Consider the following 16,631-nt stretch of genomic DNA (forward strand, 5'->3'; position numbering starts at 1 on the left):
GGTACATGAAATATGCTTCAGTAGCTATCTAAGATAATTATTTATATGTACTTTCCAAGAAATATGTGTTCGTTTCCTTTGCTTTTTATTGATTACATTCATTCCGGCTTCATAACTTTTTATCACTACCGCTATTCGCTACCATCGCAACTAAAGACATGCAAATTAACGCAGTTAATTTATTGTATACGTATATGTATATTTGCGCATACGTTGAGCATTTTGACCTCATTTTCCTGTAAAAAAAACAATCGTCTTTGTTTTACAATTTAGAATACTGCATATATTTCAATTCTGTAGACAAAACATTAACAAAAAAAATTTTAGAAACTGTTCAGCGGACAGACACTCATTTTATAGTAAGCATGCCGGATGATGCACATTTCATATTTATTGTTATAGAGACAAGTCACTGTTGATTATTATATTGTACCTAATATATAGTAGTGATCTTAAGAAAAAGCTAAACCATGAGATTTTTATTTATGCATATTTCGGGTTAATTATTAGTCGACTCACGCCTTGCGAGTTACAACTATAAAATTCTCGTATATCTAACGTTTCAAAGTGTAGACCAAAAATTGAAAGAGGCGTTTAGTAAAGACCGTTCATAAAACAGACAAGATCATTTTAAAATATGCTAAAAAGCAGTTTTAGTCGTTACCGCGTGCGATGTTAGACGAATAAGAAAGGGTTAAACATCAACGTACTGTAACGAATAAATGTATATGTGCGCATGCGCACAAGAGATGGTTAATAAACTTACACCTGTAAAATTCTCATTTTTCTTTCAGTTTTAAGCCTGAACGTCTATCTTTAATAGTTAATGACCAAAACAAATTTGTTCCACTGATCCAAATCACCTATATATCAAGTAGACCAAAAATTGAAAGAGGAGTTTGTTAGAGACCGTTCCCCAGACAGACACACAAACAATGTCACTTTATATATATATATAGAGAGAGAGAGAGAGAGAGAGAGAGAGAGAGAGAGATAGATAGATAGATATGCTACAATGACGCTCATAGTTGCCAGGCCGTAAAGTACGTTTAAATATTATATTTTATTCATGTAGATTTCGTATTTGTTAATATAGAACCAATTCTCTGTGGATTATTGTATTGAACTCAATATATTGTAATGATTTCGAAAGTTAAAAATACAAATATGGCTTGGGTTGAATTGAAACCGAAATGTTAAGCTCCCTAACGGTATTCGCTACCATCTGAGCTAACGATATATGCATGCTAAAATTATAAATACTGACGCTGTTAAACGTATAAATGTATATTTGCGGTTGCGTTGAGCATAGATATTGTGGCGAACTACGCCTGCCAGCTTTCAATTTTGACTCCTTAGCAACTATTTTTTGGACTAAAAAGCAAACTGACAGAATATTTCGGTTGAGATCGTCCCGCAGACAGACAGGAAAATATAGATTTACTCTAAATGCGGCTTAAAATACTATGCAATTAATTGTGCACAAGCTAGAAAGAACGCACAGATTATGCAGATATGTGCATAATGTTGAAACCAACAGGAAATGAGAAGAAAATGAACTCTTAATTAATGAAGGTCTCTTTTAAAGGAATATGCAAATTAGTTGTCCTTTTTGAAGTCACACGTAAATTAACAGCTTAGTATAAAAATAAGGTGAGCTTATTTTTCCAAATAGGAAATGGGTATTTTATAGCAATGTCATTGCGGCAAATAACTCAACTTCATAGATGTATAGATAGATAGATGTAGAAAATATGCGCGAACAGGCGCTGCGTAATAATCAAATGAAACTATTCATCGAATAAGAAAACAAAAAAAGATGTTAGATTTGTGCAGATGTGCAATATTTCTTTGCTGTTTGCATATTCATGCTATTCATTTGTAAATTAATTCATCGATCATTGTGAATTTGTATGGGCGATAATATAGGATATATTTAATTTTTGTTAATAATCATTTATATATTTTTCGTATTATATATATATATATATATATATATATATATATATATATAGGAAGAGATAAATAAAAATAAAAAGGAACACACCAAGTTATGTGTTCATCAATGTTTCGTTTTTATTTCGAGACAAGAGGTCTCCGGCGCGGTTTATTTTTATTCTTGAATCGGCGCTTATCGCAAATTCAAACAAAATTAAACAACGTGCAGGTTTCTATAATTAGCGCCATTAATAAGGAAACTTTTATTTAAAAAAACATAGCTTAATTGTAGACACAGGTTAACCTTCTCACGTCATAGAAACACTCCTGTAATAATTAATACATATAATTTCAATCAAAAAATTACATAATGAAAACACACTCATTTCATTTCTGTTACACGCCTATTTTTGAATTTTAACAAACATATTCTTTCAAGAAAGAATATTAACTGCATTTTTATCTTTTAAAGCCATATTAACGACTATATGACATTATTAAATCATTTCCGTTTAAAAACGCTAGCTCCCCTTCTTTTTTGGAATTCCAACGTCTTTTTCCCTTTCTGAAATAGAACAGCGTCACACTTTGCAACATTTTCAAATATTTGTGCTGGTGTTTTTGTTTACTTAATCTCATTCAGCCAGAGGAAGTCTCGAAATAAAGCCGAAACGTTTATGAACACATAATTCGTTTTGTTCCTTTTTATTTTTATTTCTCTATTTTGTCGGAATACTATTTCCATTATTCTCATCATATATATATATATATATATATATATATATATATATATAAATATATATATATATATATAATGATTTTTCGGGAGTACAAAATTTACATGTCGCAATCGTAAAAGGAAGACTTACTACTTGAAGATCCTATAGACTACCACATTCAAACACAAGAGACATTAAACAGAGAGAATGCCTCTTGGGTTTGATCGTGATTAGTGTCAAGGACCTTCAGTAATATAACGTTGCTTTATTTTAATCCCTTTTCCACGTTTTTTTTTCTATTTTTTTTTCTCACATAAAACGTAATGCAACGTGATTTTATTTTAAATACTCCCGGCACTATTTTTTTAAAAGAAAATCCCTCGATACAGCTTTTATAAAGCGAGGGCGAAACCGGCCAGTTGACTCACCCACTTCTTTTTCTTTTCCTCTTAACCTCGTTTATATTATAACGTTTTTACTCATGAATTATAAACGTCTTCCCTTAATGATTGCGATATATATATATATATATATATATATATATATATATATATATATATATATACTAGCATTTCAGCCCGGCGTTAAGTAAGACATTCTATCAAAACCCCTACTACTAATGATTACTACAATACTATCTCATTGATTACTGTACACGCAATAACTCTTATCCCTGAGTGGCCTTCGGGCCTTGATAAGTGGTGACCCCATGTTTAAAAACATGCATAATTTTGTATATATATATATATATATATATATATATATATATATATATATATATATATATATAATGAGAATAATGGAAAGAGTATTCCGACGAAATAGAGAAATAAAACGGAACAAACCGGGCTATGTGTTCATTAACGTTTCGTCTTTATTTATTTCATCTAGAGGAAGTCTCGAAATAAAGATGAGACGTTCATGAAAACATAACTCGGTTTGTTACTTTTTATCTCTCTCTCTTTCTCTCTCTCTCTCTCTCTCTCTCTCTATATATATATATATATATATATATATATATATATATATCTTTAAATATATATATATATGTCTTTAAATATATATACTGCGTTTTTGTTTGGAATGGAACTCTATGCAGGCGTTTCTTTTTCTGAGTGTGTTTTTTTTTCTTTTTGCAAGAGTGTGTTAAAGCTATTGCTTTGCAAATGTGCTGTCTTTTCAAGGTTTACTTGGCCATTTGGACATCCAGTTCAGACAGAAGTCTCGTTTTTCTTAACATTTAATTATTTATCTCTTTTTTTCGTTTTTGTTTTTTTCTTTTCCTAATCTTATTCATGCACGGTTTTCCCCTCCTATGCCTTTCTCTCTCTCCCTCTCTCTCTCTCTATCTCTCTCTCTATCTATCTATCTTTATCTCTTACCTCCAGCTATTTCAAAACATACCGATAATGATGTGGGCAAACAGCGCCACCGCTCTGTTCTGCCAGTAAGTTTCCTGGTTCCATTCGAGAAAAGACTGATCTTTACAATGTTTCTGCTTCTGGTCACTCCCACGGCCCGTCTGATTACTGCAATTAAGTTATGCAGGTGCACGAGTGCCTGCCAACATTCTGTGGACACAAGCTTTGATCGTTGTAAACATTTTAGCTCGCTTGCTGAACATCAGCGGAAGTACTTTCCCCTTTCATCCATTCCCAAGATCAGCCCCTTCATAATCAGGAAACTCAGCTGCCAAAGCTTCCTTTCTTTCGATCTGCAAGTACCATTTGCCAGTAGGCTTGTGGGCATAGCCATATCGTAAAAGGTTTCCTTTTAGTGGCTGAGGTCGCCTTTCTTTAAATTTATCTAAGAAGAAAATTAATTCAGTATGAACAATTTTGTATTCTCGTTAAGTTTATATATTTTTTTACTATTAATACATTGTCATTTTTACTTTTGACGTAAATAGTAGATATAAAATACCTTTATAAGTGTAATACAAATTGTTTTCAATACGTTTACTGACTATTTTGTACAGGCATTTAAAACTGTCATGGACGCTTGACTATCCAGTATATTATTGCTATCCATCTGATGAGATAACTGCTAAATTTGTATGATTTCCTGTTCAAATAAACAGCTATAGCAGGAACTGAAATACACCTTACTAAGACCTGATTGTCACCGCTGGAGAATTTTAAAAACGCAATCTGGACGTGAAGGCGCTTTAGAAAAACGATATGCAATAAAATTATCTTTTTACCTTCGTAAAATTACCACAAGCGTATATGGAATGTTTCAGACTGTTTTTGAACCATTTTGCAGCAATCGAGCATCAGTTATCCAATGGCATAAGAGATTCAACGAAGGAAGAAACTCTGTGAGGGATGGTGAGAGGTGTCGGAAAAGTAAGGAAGTTAGAACACCTTAGTTGATTGGCCAAATAAATATTTCATTGACAAGAACCAATACGTGCACCGTTTGATGTCAGTGTGGGAACTGTTACAAAATTATTCGCGAGGAGATGAAGATGCGAAAGATTTGTGCAAAGTTTTCCGACTGGTGCTCCATCCTTGTCACAGACTATTTGACCAATATGGACATCAAGACAGTTCCTCACCTTCCCGATAGTTCAGACCTTGCTCCCTGTGACTTTTGGTTATTCCTTAAGTTCAAGAAAAAAACTTAGTGGATGTTGTTATGAGACACGCTCACACAAGATGACCTCCATTTGGCCTTCCAGAAGTTGTCGGAAAGCTTCAACAAGTACATTGTGGCCGAAAGAGATTATTGGAAGGGAACTATAGTTTCGTGTGTGTACTATCAATTCAAGTGTCCATGCGAAAAAAAGTTTGGAAACTTATTGAAGGCACTTCGTAGATTGAGTTAAATTGTGAAGTAGAAATGCATCAATGATTTATCATGGACAGCAGTGTATCAATTGAAGTTTGCTTATTTTCCTTTCCTTTCTAATATAGTTGTATTATTATTTACAATGAAACAATATTATTATGAAGCTGAATTTCATCATAGTAAAAAAGCACATGATCTGAATACAGTTTAAAGTTAGCGTTATACAAACGTATGTAGAAAAGACACCTGTAATTGGTTGAATGGTAAACTTGAAGTTAACATATCTTCGCTCTCGTCAAAATATCAACTGGAACGAAACTGTAGTTAAGCACATTTCCAAGCTTAAATAAAAAGTAGACTCATTGTAATAGAAGATACTGCTCATACAAGCAGCAGCCCCTCAGTTTATCCTTTCGAGTAACAGGATAGAAGAAGAAATGGAGAAAAAACTTAAATTTGTAATTTGATTATTATATACGTGAGGCATTAATTTGTATATGAGGGGAATAGCAGCTATAAGCTGGGTAAAAGAAGTCGTTTTTACAGACGAGAGAAATGTTGAATGTTGGTGTTGTAAATTACGGTTTAATTTAGAAAAAGTTAATTCCAATTGCGACGCTTGTGAGCAAGAATTCTGACAATTTATTTTTAATCATACCCATTAATTTACGTACATATTTGTTATGTGGACTTCCTCATGCACAACATATGAACTCTTCCGAACTGTATAAATTACCTGAGAGTTACCACACTCGGGGTGGTAAGTGTACTATCGTAGTCCGCCATCTTAGCGATACCTTATTATTGCATTTTCTACCTCCAACAAGGCACAGTACCACTTATATGTAGGGAGCTAATATGTCTGTCATAAATTGCAGGAATACTATGTGGGGAGTTTAGCAGCAAGATGTATGTTTACATTACACTTGAACTTCTGCATGGCAGTACAGTTGGGGAAGCCGAAAGGGAACTCCAAAGTCTAGCAGTTCTGGGGGAAAAAAACTTTTGGAGTAGAAGCTTTTCTGACATCTGAGCATATCTCCTGTGTAGGGGTGGGACTTTGCTACTTGTAGGGTTTGTCAGGGTATTCACATCAGGGGGGTGTAAAGTGCTTGTAGTTAGTTTGAGCATCTACCATTAAAATACTTGTAGAACAGGCAGAAGAGTGCAACATTTCATCGATGAGACAAAGGTTAAAACTTAGCTGGCAGTTCGGGACTTATTAGGTTGGTGACTCTCTTTTGAACCCTGTCCAGGGGGTGAGAGACTACTTTCAGATGCACCAGCCCAAATGTGCCAACACTGTTCCAGGCATGAGCGAATGGTGGGATTGTAGAAGCACATGATACTTTCAGGCGTAAGTAACTTTCTAGCACGGTAGAGAGAGTCCACCTTCCTCGCAGCAGCTTTGGCAATACGTTCGATATATCTGTTCAAACTTATGTTCCCTGTGAACGTTTAGTCGAGGAGTTCGAGCAAAGTACATTAAGGTAATGTATCATAGACCATAGCTATTATTGGTTGAGAAGGTTTCTTGTAATTTTTTAAGGAAACAAGCTTAGTCTTAGCAGCATTGAACGTTACCATCCATTTTTGTCATTACAGACTGAAGGTCTTCCTCTAAAGTTTCTTCATACTTAATACGACGGTTGCTCATTGTATATGTTGTTTTTGTTTCAATATATTTTACCTTTTGTAACTGATCTCCGTGTCCGTATTTTCCTTAATGACCACACTAATTTGACAAGCAAAATAGATGTAACTAAATTTTATTGACAGAATACATTTTCGTAACATAGTAAAAAGAAGATGAAATAATTATTTTAGCTTACTTAAACTTATTTCGAGTGTCCTTTATGTTAATCTATTAATGATTTCTTTATTAAAGATAAAATTTTAAAACTCAACAGAAAATTGTAAATGTGTGTCTGTTTTATTTGTGCGAGGGGGTGCAACATATTTACCAGAGATCACGATTTATATTTGTACATAACTGAATATTTCAAATTCCAATTTGAACTTTTTAAAAATTGTTGCTTTTGATGTACATTGTTTTTAGTAATATAGTAATCTTGATTTTGTCATGACGCAAATGGAGGTGAGCGTAAGAAATACTATACCGACTAGGATTTCAGCCCGGCGTTGCCCGGGTGTTTGGAGGTGTATGTTGAGCAAAAAAACGGTCAATTTTTTTAGCTTTGACCCCTATTATTACCTCGTAACATTTATTGTTTGGGGCTCAAATCAAAAATTAGATCCATGTCCAATGAACCTATATCTAAAATTTCAAGTGTTTAGACCCAAAATTGAAGAGTTTTGTAGAGTTCTCAAAGGGCAAATCGTTGAACTTTCACCCCTTAACAGCCAAATTTCTGGCCGAAAACCGATCAGAAAGATTTTCCCTGTAGATCAAATTTGTAGACTTACAATTGAGAGAGTTATTGCGTAGGAGAATGTACCCAGACAGACACACAGACACGTTCACTTTTATAGATATATAGATTGTAACTTAAAATATATATATATATACGTTCATATCGGAGGGTGCACAGTTTTGAAAATCGATAATATCTAATGTTTATTGCACATAATTATAAGACAAATGACAAAGTTTAATGATTTTCATCGAGTACAACTGATTTGCAAATCATTATGTTCTATTGTAAAACTGAGTATCTTATGATTGAGGGCAGTAATTATTTGATGGCGTGCGCAGTTGTATCAATATTCACAGTCGTAGAATAATTCAAATTATGTGGCCGTTCTTATTTTTCGGAATTCTCCTGACGTATGATCGAGGCAGACTCCATTTAAACTAGTTGTCGATACGTCACGCACAAATACGCCCGGCCACAACGCTAGGAGAAAACAGACATCGTCCATCAATATAAAAGAGCAATCCTGTTGTTTTGTGTTTGTCTTGCCGAGAGATGTTAGACATGCAACGTTAATTGAAAAAAAAAAAAAACAGCGTTGCTCTTAACAAAAAACATTGTCATCAAGAAAGCATTAAGCGTCGGTAGCGAAACTTTCGTAAAATTTGTTCTGCTAAGAAATTCTTTGTTTAAAAAAAAAAAACACATTTGTCCAAATTTTACAATCATGCGTCCAAATATTTAGTAAACTATACACTGCGTATAAAATTATAAACTAGTTTACATTTTTAAATATTAAAGGAACGAGTGAATAAAAATCCATGAAACTTTGAGAAAGTGCTTACAATACTATTCAGCTACTCCAGTCAGAAAATATAAGCATTTAAAGCAGCATTAGCGAAACTATGATAGAAGGCAGGAGTATCTGTTGATTTCACTGTGCCAATTTATTAACGAGGTTGAGAAAAAAACACAATATACCCATAACTTATTAATTTCAATACTTTTAAAGCATTAAATTAACTAGGAAAAATGCTTAGAGCACAATAACTACATAGCAATTTCTTCGTTGACATATTAGTAGGAGATATGCGATTCTTTTTTATGAATGACTTGTAAAAGAGGTTGGTCCACAGAATTAGTCAAATTTATGTTTTCGTCAACAGTTATTCCTCGCGATACCTCCTGGAGAGCATCCCACAACTCGCGGTACCTCTTGAGAGCATCCCACAACTCATCTTTGCTCTTAAAGTGGCGTTCATAGAAACGTCACTACATGATACTCCAAAGGTTCTCAATTGGGTTAAATCTGGTGAATTCACAAGCCACTCCATCTTCCGTAGCCCAGAGAACCCCAGTTGTTGCAAACGCTCTTTGCTTTTGTTTGATGTATGCGAGGGAGCATTATCCTGCATAAAAATTATGGTTCTTTTGAACGTCAAATTTTGCGACTTCAGCCATGGTTCAAAGTCCCATGTTTTCCGGTGCTTCCAGTTTTCCCCTTTTAATGATCAGCAGTGTGCACTTTTCCATACCGAATTCCATTCAGATATCCTAACTGAAAATTCTGCTTGTGTTCATTAGCGTCTCTAATTCCTTCTTCGTTTTTGCAAATAGTTCCAGGTCATCCATGTACGTTAAGTGGTTCATGCTCCCATCTGTATTAGTGTTCCTGTATCAGGATTGACATTTTCTGAGTATATTGTTAAGGGACATCATGGCGATAATAAATAGTAGTGGTGATACTTCTTTGTATTTTAAGCTTTGTTATGATTACCAACCAGCTGTCAATTCAAGTCTCCATGCTTTCGTTGCATTTTCTATTAAAGTAAACATCCTATCTGGTATTTTGTACATTCTTAGGCATTATATTATCTACGTGCGTGATCTTGTCCTGCACTTTCTTCTTAATCGATCCATGCCATGGCTAAGATCTTTTAGGATCCTTTGGTCGATTCATACCGGGTTATGTGTTTCTTAAAGCGTCCTTTCTGTTCCTCGGGAAGTAGTCCACGATTATGAATTGAATGATAAATGCGTTCCCTCAGTCGTGCTTATTGTGCGTAAATGTTAAAGACATGTGGTTGTTCGGGATGGTTTCTGTTGTGGAGACGGCCACTAATTAGCATACGTGATTGAAAAGATATAGATAAAGGTATCAAGTCAGCACGACCGGGGAGCTGTTCGAACGCCGGATAGGCAAGACGCATGTGCCGGTTGCCCCATGAAAGATTTTAACACGCCCTCTGCCGGACAATCTTCCAACTGCAGTACAACTGCACCTTGTAAATATGTATTCTCTTTTCATCTTAATATATTTGTTTTACCTTTACTTTCTGCGTTCATGTTGTTATTGATACATACACAACAGTTTCTTCTATGCGTATTTTTTGCACTAGTGTTGTTCTACCTTTGGTCATTCTTTCTGGCACATGTGTTTTGTGGATATCTCTTTTCAAATTCTGAGCTAGCCTTTCATGTAGTGCTGTGAATTTTTTAAACAAATATCCATGAATTCTGTCGTAGGTTGTTGCTTCCAGTTTGACATTTATAGTAAGGTTGACTTGACGGTTTCCTTGATGATTTAATTCTTTTTCCTCCGTTCCCATTATGATCAAACTGACTTTCCTTGTTTTCGAAGATGCTTTGAATATCACAGGCTAGTTTTAAGTATTGTTTGCCATAGTTTGTATTTTTGTCAGTCAGATTACAGTTTGTCACAATTTCTATTTATTTCATTGTTCCCTTTCAGAAAGTTTGACGCAGTATTTTTATTATACTACAATTTCATTACTTTTCGATTCTTCGATCAGTTGATCATATTAATGCTATCTTGTGGAGAAATAAACCAAACTGCTATTTAATTTTACATTCTCAGACGGTTAGATTCGATAAAGTGATGAAATTATAGAAAATGCTAAAGAAAATTTGATCTAACTTATCTCTCTATCCAGATTTTAATAATTACTTTACTGGGCAGACGTAAGTCCCTCTGGAAAGCAACCCAATGAGTAAAATGAAATATCGTCTCACTCGTAATCTTGGATGCTGTTTTTCTAATGCTTAGCGAAATTTACGATACATGCAGTGAATTATTGGAGCCATCTTATTTTATTTTTATTAACAACTAGCAGGACCCGTTTATCGGCGTTGCCCAGAGAGACATAAAAGAATAGTAACTAAAAGTATTGTGAAGTATTCATTTTAAGAAATATTAGATTGAAATATTAAATGTTTATCGAGAATTTTTGGAAAATTCTTTTTACGAAGTTTCTAAACTGAGGAAATTGTGTAACATAAAGGGGAACTGGATAATTTTTGTACTTGCACATATATGTAGATGGGAAGTATTTAACATAATTTATGTGCGTTAATTCAGTGAAAACAAATGTAATTCTTATTTTAGTCTCATAAATTATTGAAATTGTTTTGTTTTCTATTTTGTAGTGGTCCATAAATTAAGAATTAAGAACCCACACTATAAAATAAATATTTTAAAAATCATACAATATGAAGTATTACTTTTTCTCTTATCTGATAAAAAGCTAAACTGTCAGGGTTTTTCATTTAAAAAAATAAGTAGATCTCCTCATTTTCCAAAAAAAATAAAAGAGAAAATTTTACGGAATTAGTATTTGAAAATGAGTAAAACAATTTACTTTACTTTGTTTCTATTACGTTGTTTCTACTATTTTGCTGATTGAGAATTCCTTCTATACTGGGTAATTATAAATTTAGTAGAAGTAAAGTACTTTAAAATGCTGAAATTATCCGTCGATCTTCTTCACTCTACTCTTTTCTTGCTTGAGAAATTCTTCTATAATAATAGTAATTTTTAATTTGTTCAGAATAAGTATTTTAAATTTCTGAAACTATTTGTTTGATTGTCCCTACTTTTTCCCGGATTGAGAACTCTTCATAGATTGACGTAATCTATATATCTATAAAAGTGAACGTGTCTGTCTGTCTGTCTGTCTGTCTGTGTGTCTGTCTGTCTGTGTACATTTCCCTACGCAATAACTCTGTCAATTTCTAGTGTATAGACTCGAAATTTGAAATACCGGGTACTGAGATTTGGGAAAATCGATGTGACGGGTGTCAGCCAGAAATTTGGCTGTTAAGGGGTCAAATTTCAACGATTTGACCTTTAAGAACTCTACCAAACTCCTCCGACAATTTTAGGTCTAGACACTTGAAATTTTAGATTTAGGTTCCTTGAACATGGATCTAACTTAATAAAGTGATTTGAGCCCGAAACAATAAATTTTAAGGGGTCATAATAGGGGTCAAAGTTTTAAAAAATTAACCATTTCTTTTTGGTTTTTTTTTTGCTTTTTTTTGCACAGCATACACCTCCAAACACCCGAGCAACGCCGGGCACCCCTGCTAGTTATATATATATGTATATATATATATATGCGCGCGTGTGTGTGTGTGTGTGTGTGTGTGTGTGTGTGTGTGTGTGTGTGTGTGTGTGTGTGTGTTAATTCAGTGGCCTCCAGCGTGGGATTTGTCGGGTTGTCATCTTAAGAAAACGTGAATCATAATTATTATTGATGAAATCAACCCCTCCCCATAACCACTGAAATAAATAATTAGTTTTCATTCTATGAAAGAATCACAATGCTTATTTTATATTGCAGTATGACTAACGAAATTCTGTGGGCTTTTAATTAAAATTTTTGCAGGAAGCCTTTTCAAAATATATTTGGGTTAATATTATATGTTCGTTATATTATGTTCATTAATCAATAAAAAGGAAAGGGTGTTATATTCACAAGTTACAAATGTGGTTTAGATCAGTAGAAAAAAGGCATTTTATTGTGCGTGGGACGTTCAAAAAGTCTATGTAAGTGTTCCGCCCGAATGGATTGTAAACGGGTTTGTTATGTATGACTGAACTAATGCATTCATGACTTGATACGTTCGTCTGCTTATTACATAAATTGCCAGTGTGAAACCCTAATAAAAAATCTTTTTATGGACGTGCGTCGAGAGCATTGATACGCATTGAATTCCTATCAAAAGTGCTTAAAGAATGGTGGTTACTAGATCGCAAAATAAATTTTGAAAGAGAGACTCGTTTCATTGGTATCATTCCCGTCTGTGGAGTTCTTCAGGTTTTTAGTTAAAATATAGGATGAGTTACTTTTGGAAGAACATTTGTATTCCATATTTCTCAGAAAGTGTTTGAAAATGTTCATTCTTTATGGATGTGAAAAGTTTTGTGTAAAATCAATAACATTTTACGCACTATCAACCACGTCATAAATTTGTGTTTACGTGTAATTTACGGAAACCACTAAGTTGCTTTAATTGAATCAGGGAAAGCAGTTCTCTTTTGTTTTTGTTTTTGTTTTTGTTTTGTTTTTTGTTTTGTTTTTGTTTTTTTGTTTGTTTTTTGCTATGGTTCATGCTAATTTTATTCATTAGAAACCCTCGTACATTTGTGTTGGAAAATAGGCGCTAAAATCAAGTTGATCTTTTAGGAATAAACACTACAATACAATTCAAGTTGATCTTTTAGGAATAAACACTACAATACAATTCAAGTTGATCTTTTAGGAATAAACACTACAATACAATTCAAATAATTTCAAGTCGAAGTTGAATTTGCTTTTTTTCTAATTGTTAATAGTCATGAAAATATTTTTTGCAAATTGGAAAACCTTACTCCAAAATGTATGTGTAAAGCTTCTTATCGAGGAATATTAGAATTTTTTTATTTAAATCTTTTAAGATAAATTATTTTTTAGAATTCTGTTGTTTTCTTTTGTTATTGTAATTTAACTAAATATAATATACATTATTTAGATCAAAAATTTATTTTTTAAACATTATAATATTAATTTTATGTTCAGTTTTTATTTAAAACTTCAAGGTAAGAAAATGTTATAATGGTTATATATATATATATATATATATATATATATATATATATATATATATTTAAAGTGATGGTTGTGTAGTTCCAACGAGAGAAAAAATGTATATTTAAAAGAGTGTAGCCATCAACAATTGTGGGTTTTTTTAAAAGGTGTTCATCATATTTTTATTTTAAAATATTTTTATAACGTGTTTCGAGCTTAGGGTGTGCTCTCTTCAGATGTTTTCGTAAAAAGTTTTTCTTTAAAATGGGAGTTTGTAGAGTTACCTCCGCTGATATGAAATATGTTTTTCAGAATGATGCGTGTGCTCAGACATTCTGACTCCAACTGTAAGTGTTCAAAGTGTCCGGTCAAAGTTATTTTCAAAGAGTGTTTTTTAGTCCATATGGTGAAGGTTTTTATGTTTTTTTTAGGGTTCTTTTTAAAGACTTTCTTTCCCCATGTATAGCATACACTCACACACAATCACACACGCATACATATACATTCATGTACATGTACACATGCACACGCACACGTACGCAGGCACACACACATACACACACGCACATACATAGAAATATATGTAGGAGCATACATATATACATACCCACCTACACACTCACACACGTACTCGCATACATCCACCGCTAACAATTAGTTTTATTTTTTTATTTTTATATATATATATATATACTTTTCTTTTTTTTTCTTCCAACCAAAACACGCATGTATATATGCGCTTAATCATTCAGACATACGTACACGCACCCACACACACACACAAGTAAGATGGAGAATAGGTAGAAGATATATATACACACACATACACGCACATACACACATATATGTACACACATATATGTATGTGCACATACACTCACAAACATCCACATACTATGTAGGCACATGCACATACACATGCACACACACACAGACATATGCAGGGGCTCACACATACGCGTATATCCATATCCACACGAACACATTTACCCACTCATACATGTGCATACATATGTATACATATATACACACATACATACGGATGTGTATACACTCATCCACCCATATATATATATGGGCACATGCACTCACAATCACACATACACATACATATTCATACATCCCACCCTATGTATATATTGGTTGAAGTTTCCTTTCTAATCCAAGCACATATGCATACATGGATTCGGACACCCAAACATAAGTGCACGTATACACACAAACAAGATGTAGCATAGATAACAGATGATATATATATATACACACACGCATACACAATCATATGTGCACACCCACGCACACACACATATACACACGCACACACGCGCGTACATACACATACATACGTATAATTTCTAGTTGTTTGTTTAGTTAAGAGAAATGGTACTGTACTGGGTATGGGCGCGCGCACCTGCGAAAGTGTGCGTGTGCCTTATTGTGCTTTTTTGTTGTTTCGTGTGTGAGGGTGCACACCTACCGAAGTATGCATGCGTGTAAGTGTATTTTGTGTTTTGCCTATTTATGTGTATAATTATGGAGAGATGTTTAAGGCGGGGTTAAACTTTGTTATGAAATTTTTTTCTTGAGTTAGCAAGTAGAAGTAGTTGTCAGTTTGGAAGATGTGCATTATCTCGAATCTGCCTCCACTGCATGCGTGTATATGTTGTGATACATGTAGGTGTCTATTTTCCGCGATTTTGATGTTGGATCGGTGTAGGGCTACTCTATTACTAAGGTTTTTTGTAGCGCCTATGTAGGATTTATCGCATGCTGGACATTTTATAACATAGATCACGTTTTTTGAGGTGCAATCTAGGTTTTTTTTAATTTTGAATGTTTGTATGGGGTTCGTAAATGTGTATGTGTTTCCCTCTAATATTATGTTGCAGACTCCACATCGTTGTTTGTTGCATTTTGTGACTCCTTTTGTTGCGTCTTGATTGAGTTTGGATGAGGTAAGAATGCGTTTTAGGTTTTTGGGTTGGCGTTTGCTTTTTATTATTTTTGTTGTTTTAAGGAAGTTGTTTAGTTTGCTGTTTTGGTTAAGTAGGACGAGGTTTTTCGTTATCTCTGTGAAAAGTTCTGGGTTGTGCGTGTTGTGTGTGGAGACGTATGTTAGGATTTGTTCTTTGTTTCGTTCTTTAGGGGTTCTCAAATCTTCTACTGGTATATTTGTCGCAAGTTGGATCCCTTTGTCTATAAGTTGTGATGGGTATTTTCTTTTTCTTAAATTTATTCGTAGTTCCTTGAGTCGGATTTTCCGAAGGTTATTTTCCGTGATTATGGTGCAGATTCTACGTGCTAGGGTGTAGGGAATTGATTTTATGCAGCTTTTAGGGTGGTGACTTTTAAAGTGTAGGTATTGTTGGGTGTCTGTAGGTTTGCGGTAAATGTCTGTGATAATGTTATTGTCTTTAATCTTTATCAGTATGTCTAGGAAAGGTAATTCTGTAGAGCTTTGTTCTATGGTGAATTTAATTTTTGGGTGTAGGTTCTGGAGTATGGTGTGTAAGTCTGTGATGTCCCCCCATGTGGGTTTCCATAGGATGAAGCAGTCATCTAAGTACCTTTTCCATGATTCTACAAACAGTTTTTTAGTGCTGTGGCCAAATTTTTGTTCTATTTTTTTATATAAGGTTTCTTCTAGGTAGGCTAATGTAAGGGTTGCGTAAGTCGGTGCCATTTTCGTTCCCATTGCTGTACCTAGTGTTTGGATGTAGTTGGTATTGTTGAATTCGAAGGAATTATTATTTAGAATTATGTCTATACTATCGATAATGAATTGCTTTGTGAATCTGGAATGTAGTGTTTGTGCGTGTCTGTTGATCCAAAATATTATTGCTTCTTTTCCTAATTCATGGGGTATATTACTATATAAACTGCTAACGTCAAATGTAACTAATAGTGTCCCGTTTTCTACTGTATGTGGTAAGGTA

The sequence above is a fragment of the Euprymna scolopes genome, chromosome 17 (assembly GCF_053919585.1).
Source record: "Euprymna scolopes isolate OS-2025 chromosome 17, ASM5391958v1, whole genome shotgun sequence".
In the NCBI taxonomy this organism is placed as follows: Eukaryota; Metazoa; Mollusca; class Cephalopoda; order Sepiida; family Sepiolidae; genus Euprymna; species Euprymna scolopes.